The sequence below is a fragment of the Coturnix japonica genome, unplaced genomic scaffold, assembly GCF_001577835.2.
Source record: "Coturnix japonica isolate 7356 unplaced genomic scaffold, Coturnix japonica 2.1 chrUnrandom571, whole genome shotgun sequence".
In the NCBI taxonomy this organism is placed as follows: Eukaryota; Metazoa; Chordata; class Aves; order Galliformes; family Phasianidae; genus Coturnix; species Coturnix japonica.
The window spans coordinates 46,746-55,778 of NW_015439946.1; the positions used below are offsets into that span (position 1 = coordinate 46,746).

At 49.4% G+C, this 9,033-nt stretch overlaps 1 protein-coding gene across 1 annotated transcript in view; it reads right to left on the minus strand.

Moving 5' to 3' along the window:
• SYVN1 (synoviolin 1) overlaps positions 1 to 4,824 on the minus strand; it is a 46,629-nt gene extending 41,805 nt beyond the window's left edge. Inside the window, exon 1 of the mRNA XM_032441796.1 lies at positions 4,787 to 4,824. The gene's annotated coding sequence lies outside the window, so the exon portion shown is untranslated. The remainder of the gene's footprint in view (positions 1 to 4,786) is intronic.
• Positions 4,825 to 9,033: the final 4,209 nt, after the last annotated feature.

The window sequence follows — 9,033 nt, forward strand, 5'->3', positions numbered from 1 at the left end:
GATAATGGGGTTATAGGGGGATATAATGGGGTGACTGCACAGCAGCACCGCCATGCTGCACAGCATCATCATATAGATCCTATAGGGATCCTATAGAGATCCTATAGGGGATAATGGGGAGATAATGGGGTTAGAGGGGGAGAATGGGGTCAGAAAGGGAGATAATAGGGGATATGGGGGGGAAATGGGGAGATAATGGGGTTAATTACAGCTCCTATAGCTGCACAGCAGCACCGCCATACTGCATAGCATCATGGTATAGGGATCCTATAGAGATCCTATAGAGATCCTATAGGGGAGATAATGGGGTTAGAGGGGGATAATGGGGTCAGAAAGGGAGATAATGGGGTTAATTACAGCTCCTATAGCTGCACAGCAGCACCGCCATGCTGCATAGCATCATCATATAGATCCTATAGGGATCCTATAGAGATCCTATAGGGGAGATAATGGGGTTAGAGGGGAGATATGGGGGGAAATAGGGGGGAAATGGGGAGATAATGGGGTTAATTACAGCTCCTATAGCTGCACAGCAGCACCGCCATGCTGCACAGCATCATCCTATAGGGCATATAGGGGATCCTATAGAGATCCTATAGGGGAGAATGGGGTCAGAAAGGGAGATAATGGGGGATATGGGGGGGAAATGGGGAGATAATGGGGATCCTATAGGGGATAATGGGGTTAATTACAGCTCCTATAGCTGCACAGCAGCACCACTGCACTGCAGAGCATCATCATATAGAGATCCTATAGAGATCCTATAGGGATCCTATAGGGGATATAGGGGATAATGGGGTTAATTACAGCTCCTATAGCTGCACAGCATCATCGTATAGGGATATAGGGGATCCTATAGGGGATAATGGGGTTAATTACAGCTCCTATAGCTGCACAGCAGCACCGCCATACTGCATAGCATCATCATATAGAGATCCTATAGAGATCCTATAGAGATCCTATAGGGGATAATGGGGTCAGAAAGGGAGATAATGGGGGATATGGGGGGGAAATGGGGAGATAATGGGGTTAATTACAGCTCCTATAGCTGCACAGCAGCACCGCCATGCTGCACAGCATCATCATATAGATCCTATAGGGATCCTATAGAGATCCTATAGGGGAGATAATGGGGTTAGAGGGGGAGAATGGGGTCAGAAAGGGAGATAACGGGGGATATGGGGGGGAAATGGGGAGGTAATGGGGTTAATTACAGCTCCTATAGCTGCACAGCAGCACCACCATGCTGCACAGCATCATCATATAGGGTATGTATAGGGATCCTATAGAGATCCTATAGGGGATAATGGGGAGATAATGGGGTTAGAGGGGGAGAATGGGGTCAGAAAGGGAGATAATGGGGGATATGGGGGGATAATGGGGATCCTATAGGGGATAATGGGGTTAATTACAGCTCCTATAGCTGCACAGCAGCACTGCTGCACTGCATAGCATCATCATATAGGGATCCTATAGAGATCCTATAGGGGATAATGGGGTTAGAGAGTGATAATGGGGTCAGAAAGGGAGATAATGGGGTTAATTACAGCTCCTATAGCTGCACAGCAGCACTGCTGCACTGCACAGCATCATCATATAGAGATATAGGGGATCCTATAGGGGATAATGGGGAGATAATGGGGTTAGAGGAGGACATAATAATATATAATCTCCCCATATACCCCCTATATCCCCCCATATAACCCCATATCCCCTATATCCCCCATATAACCCCATATCCCCCCGTATACCCCCACATATCCCCTCTATAACACCCATATCCCCCTATATAACCCCATAATACCCCTATATAACCCCATAGTAACCCCCCCTATAACCCCATATCCCTGCTATATAACCCTATATTCCCTCATATCCCCTATATAACCCCATATATGCCCTATACAACCCCATATAACCCCATATATCCCCTATATACCCCCTATATAACCCCACATACCCCTATATCCCCCCATATAACCCCATATATCCCCTATATAACCTTATATATCCCCTATATAACTCCATATACCCCCATATATCCCCTATATAACCCTATATATCCCCTATATAACCCCATATATCCCCCATATATCCCCTACATACCCCCATACATCCCCTATAACCCCATATCCTCCCATATACCCCCCTATAACCCCATATACCCCTATATAACCCCATATATCCCCTATATAACCCTATATAACCCCCATAGAACCCCATATACCCCCAATTTAACCCCATATAAGGACCCCATAACCCCATATCCCCCCATATCCCCCCATATCTCCCCATATACCCCCTATAACCCATATCCCCTATATAACCCCATTTTACCCCTATTATCCCCATATATCCCCTATAACCCCAAAATTATAAAACCATTATTCCCCCATATAACCCCACATATCCCCATATATCCCCTAGTTACCCCCAATATAACACATTAGTATCCCCTATTAAACCCATATAACCCGCATTATCACCATATATCCCCCCATATACCCACTATAAACCCCATTAACCATTATAGGACCCTTAACCCAGTATGATCCCACTATAATACCCCATATGCCCTTACAACCCCCATATCCCCAATATAACCCCATTATACCCCAATATAACCCCATTAATATCAACCCCCATATCCCGCCCATATACCCCTATAAAAACCCATTCATAACCCCATATGAAGGACCTCCATAACCCATAATCACCCGTATATAACCCCCCATGTTATACCCCTAATTTACTCCCCATATCCCCCAAATAGAACCCATATATCCCACATCATACCCAAATACCCCCATATATCCGCCTGATAACCCCATAAACCCCCTATAGTAACCCAATACCCCCAATTTTAACCCTATAGGAAGGATCCATAAACCCATATCCCCCCATATTCTCCCATCATTACCCCCCTATAACCCATATATCCTATATTAACCCCATTATTATCCCCTATGTACTTAATATATCCCCATATTAACCCAAATACCCCTATATAACCCCATATTATCCCCTAATTATGAAACCCAATATGACCCCCATATAAACCCCATAAGTCCCCCTATATATCCCTATATAACCCATATATCGCCCACTAATAACCCATATCCCCCCATATACCCCATATATTCCCCTATATACCCCAATCACCCTCCATATACCCCCATAATAACGCCATATCCCCCCTAATAAACTCCATATACCCCCTATCAACCTACTATCCCCCCATACCCATATAAGCGACCCCATACCCCATTATCCCCCAATATTACCCGCCCATATACCCCATTTACCTATAGAAAGCCCCCATATACCCCATCACTAACCCTATATCCCCTATTATAACCCCAGTATACCCCCTACAACCCCATATACCCCTTAGTATAACGCTATATACCTATTAAACCCATATATCCCATATAACCCATCTATCCCCTATATCACCGCCCATATACCCCTATATTACCCCAATCCCCCTAACAACCCCATATAACCATATAACCCATTAATCCCCCATATATCCCCTACTATACCCCCATATTACCCCCTATATAACCCCCATATTATCCCTATATAACCCATTATTACCCCCTATATTAGCCCCATATACCCCTACAACCCCATATACCCGCGTATATAACCCCATAAAACCCCCATATAACCCCATAACCCCTTTATAACACCATATATCCCCTATATAAACCGCTAGTTCCATAGTAACCGCCATATAATCCCAATCAATAAACCCATATCCCCCTTTATAACCCCTATCCCCCATAACCCCCGCATACTCAAAACCTCCCAATATCCCCTCTCTTAACCCCATGATAAACCCATATATCCCCCATATCCCCCTAATATCCTCCATTATACCCACCCAATATACCCGTATACTCCGATATAACCCATATACCCCGTATATACCATATTTTCCCCAATAACGCCGCAATATATTCCCCGATATAACCCCATTACCCCTAATATTACCCCATATACCCCCCGTACAACCCCATATACCCCATATAACCCCATAACCCCCATATCACCCGTATTATAACCCCATATATCCCCCATATAACCCCATATATCCCCATATACCCATATTAACCTATCCCCATATACCCATATATCCAATATTTTACCCATATAACCCCCATATATCCTTATATAAACCCCATATTACCCCATATAACCCTATTATCGCCCCATTTACCCATATAACCCATATCATCCCTATATACCCATATACCCCTAGATACCATATCCCCCCGATATAAATCATATATCCTCTATATAACCCATATAGCCCAATATATCCCCTATATACCCCCACTAGTACACCCTATATAACCCCGGCCATGAGAACCCATATCCCATATAACCCCTCATATACCCTCCATAATACCCATTATAACCCATATCCCCTATATAACCCATATCTCCCCATATCCCCCTATATACCCATAACCACCATATATCCCCCATAACCCCATATACCCCCTAAGCTCATATATCCCCCCCATATAACCTATATCCCCCATAACCCATTTAAGGAGCCCATAACCCCATATCCCCCAATATCCCCCCCATAAAACCATATACCCTATATAACCCCCCAGATTACCCCCATAATAACCCCATCATACCTCCATATACCCATTTATACCCCATAATCCCCATTACCCCCATATACCCTATATAACCCATAACCCCCATATACCCCCAGTATACCCCTATTACCCCTATATCGCCCCTAATACCCCACACACATCACCCTATTTCCCCCCGCTCCGTCCCCTCCCGCGGCCGCTCCCCCCGACACCGGAAGTTCCCCTCACAGCTTCGACACCTCACTTCCGGTTGGGCCGTACCACTTCTCCTTCACTCCGGGGGGGGGAGATTTAACCAAAAATCCCCTTTTTCCCCCCATTTTATCCCCTCCCAAGCAACCCCCCCCATATTATTCTCTATGTAAAATCCCCTTTAATCCCATTATTCGTTATTTTAGCCTTAAAATCTCCGTATTCCCCATATAAATATAATTATTCCCCCCCCGCCCCGTCCCCGCACTTGGTACGTTCCAAACCGCCTCACACCAAAGGGCGGCAACGGACAGAGTCACGTGGCTCGCTCTGATTGGTCCACACCGCGCCGAGCTCAGCCTATCAGCGACGCCTTCTCACTCTATCCTTCTTCTGATTGGTTCTTGACGCCTCAAATCCCGCCTCTAAGGGTTTGATTGACATCAAAGCGTGAGGTGGAGGGGGAGCTCTTTTCTGATTGGTTCTTGTCGCTTCAAGTCCCGCCTACAAGCGTTTGATTGACAGCAAGGCGTGAGGGGGAGGGAATCTTTTTTCTGATTGGTTCTCGCGGCCTCAAGTCCCTCCTCCAGGCGTTTGATTGACAGCAAATTGATTGACAGGTGGATTCGCGTATTCTCGCTGCTGATTGGACGAAGGGGATGGGAAGTGGCCAATAGGAGGCGGCGATAGGGAAAAGGAGGCGGGGCTAAATCTCAATTGAGCCCCATTGATCTGAATGGAGCCCCATTGATTCGTATTGAGCCCCATTGATCTGAATGGAGCCCCATTGATTCGTATTGAGCCCCATTGATCTGAATGGAGCCCCATTGATCCGGATTGAGCCCCATTGATCTGAATAGAGCCCTATTGATCCGGATTGAGCCCCATTTAATCACTTGGAAGAGCTTTATATGGTTCTTTTCTTTGGGGGGGGGGGAGGGGATATGGGGGGAATCGGGGTCTTGGGGGGGATTATGGGATATGATGGGGGGGATATGGGGATATAGGGATCTAGGGGGTGCTTACTGGGGGGATGTGGTCTGATGGGGGGGAAAATGGGGGATATGGGGGGTAATGCGGGGGTCTATGGGGGGTAATCGGGGGTCTATGGGGGGAATATTGGGGCGATATGGGGTTCAAGTGGGGTTACTGGGGGTCTATTGAGGGGATTATGGGGGAATATGGGGGGTTATGGCGGGTCTCCTGAAGAGACAAAGGGGGCGGAATATGGGGTCTATGGGGGCGGATAGTGGGGGAATATGGGGTTTATGTGGAGAATATGGGGGATATGGGGGGGATATTGGGGTCTATGGGGTGTTTATGGGGGGGGTATGGGGGGATTTTAGAGGTGGTTTATGGGGGGAATATGGGGGTTTATGGGGGTGATAATGGGGCGGATTATGGGGGTCTGATGGGGGGAGATAATGGGGCGTAATTTGGGGGTTTATGGGGGAATTCGGGGAAAGTCAGGGTCCTAATTGGGGGGGAATATAGGGGGGGTTATGGGGGATAATGGCGGGGAATGGGGGGTTATGGGGGGATAATGGGGGTTATGGGGATATGGGGGTAATGGGGGTCCTATGGGGGGAATATGGGGGAATGATGGGGGGAGATAGGGGGGATATAAGGGATTAGGGGCATATAGGGGGAATATAGGGGGGAATTGTGGGAAAATATGGGGGTATGGGGGTCCTATGGGGGTAATGGGGGTCTATGGGGGATAGGGGTAGGGGGGAATGGGGAGAGAGGTACTAATGTGGGTATTAGGTGGGGGTCTAGGGCGGAGATATGGGGTATATGGGGGAGGTACTTGGGAGGTATATGGGGGGGTTAAGAGGGGATATAGGGGCTATGGGTCGTATGGGGTAAATATGGGGGCTTATTGGGGGGATATGGGGTGATAATAGGGGGGGTTATATGGTCTATGGCGGGGACACTATGGGGGGGGATATGGGGGGGATATGGGGGGAAATATAGGGGGAATATGGGGGATATAGCGAGGGAGATGGGGTGGGGTCTATGGGGATATGGGGGAATATGGGTCTATGGGGTATATGGGGGGGAATGAGGGTAAGGGGGTCTATGGGGGGATATGGGGCGATATGGGGGGTAATGGGGGTCTACATGGGGGGTTATGGGGGTCGATACTATGGGGGGTAATGGGGTCTATGGGGGGGAGTATGGGGGACATGGGGGTCTACGTGGGTTCATGGGGATATGGGGTAGAATACGGGGGCGTTATGGGGGTTCATGGGGCACTATGGTTCCTATGGGCTTCCCAGCGGGGCCGGCGTCCCGATCTGGTGTGGCCATTCCCCCTTAATCCCACCCCTCCTCAGGATCTCGTCGTCACTTGAGAGCTCGTTGTTGGAGCTGCGCCTCGACGTCAATCAACGGCCCGCGTGAGTGGAAGCTGGAAGGTGGAGCTGCTCCGGGGGCGGTGCTCTGTTGTACCACGCCCACCTCCCCCCTCCCGACCAATGGCGGCCTGCGACTCTCGCGTCATCGTGCGGCCAATCGGACGTTCAGGGCCGCTATGGGCTGCCCCATCCGCAGAGAACCCATAGCACTGCGCCTAATGCCCCAATAACCCACCCATAGCCCAATAACCCACCCCATAACCCCATAATCCCCCATAACCACGCCTAATGGCCCATAGAAACCCCCCGCATCAACCCCATAACTCCCCCAGTAAACCACATAAGGACCCATAGCCCCATATAAACCCCATGAGTCCCCATAACCCCATAGCCCCACCCCATACACCCCTAATAAGCCCCCCTATAACCCCATAACCCTCCTGAACCAGTAACCCCCCCATAAACCATAACGCCACCCCATAACACCCGATATAAGGACCCAATAGCCCCCCAAACCCCCCATAACCCATACCACCCAGACACTCTATAGCCCCCCCTTACCCATAACCACCCTAGCCCCATAACTCCCCCCATAACCCCCGCAGTAACCCATAACACACCCCATAACGCCCATATAAGGACCCCATAGCCCATCAACCCCACTCATAGACCCCATAGCCCACCCATTACACCTATAGCCCCCTCTAATAACCCATCACCCCGCCATAAACCCCATAACCCTACCCCATGAACCCATAAAGCCCTACCCTATGACCAATAACTCCCCACCCATAACCCATAAGACCCCATAGCCCCACTAACCCCCATAGACCCCCATAACCCACAACATACACCCCTATTAGCCCCTAATAACCCCAGTACCCACCGCCATAGCCCTCAAACCCCCCTATAACCCATAACCCCCATAGCCCCATTAACCACCCGCCCATAAACCACCACCATAGCCCATAACCATCCCCGATAACCCCATCATAAGACCCAATAGCCCCCATAACCCACCCCATAAGCCCCCTAACTGACCCATATAACCCCATAACCCCCCCCATAACACCCCTCATAGCCCCATAACCCCCCCATAACCCACCCCATAACCCCGCACTACCCACCCATACACCCCATAGCCCCTATAACCCCAATAACCCCCCCTGTAACCCCATACCACCCCATAACCCATAGACCGCAACCGCCATATTACGCGCGCATAAAAGACCCAATAGCCCCCCCCATAACCCAATAACCCACTCCCATAACCCCATTATAAGACCCCCATAGGCCAATAACCCCCTCAAACGCCCATACGCCCACCACCCCATCCCCCCTATACCACCCCCATAACCCCATAACCCACTCCCCATAGGCCCCCCTTATATAACCACCCCATAACCACGCTCCATAACCCACTCCCAATAACCAAACCCATAACCCACCCCATAACCGCATATCAGGACTCTCCATAGCCCATAACCCCTCATAACTCCATAGCCCCACCCATACACCCCTATACTCTCGCCCTAATAACCCCATAACCCACCCCATAGCCCCATTACCCCCCCCATAACCCACCCCATAACCCCATAAGCCCCCCCATAACCCCATATAAGGATCCAATAGCCCCCACCATAACCCACCCCAATAAGCCCCCCTATGACCCCATAACCCCGCGCCCCCATAACACCCTCATCGCCCCATAACCCCCCATATACCCCATAGCCCACCCATAGACCCTATCCCCCCATAACTCCCATAACACCCCCTATATACCCCATAACCCCCCCATAATCCCCATAACCCCCCATAGCCCCCAAACCCAACCAATAAACCCCCTAAATATCATTGGG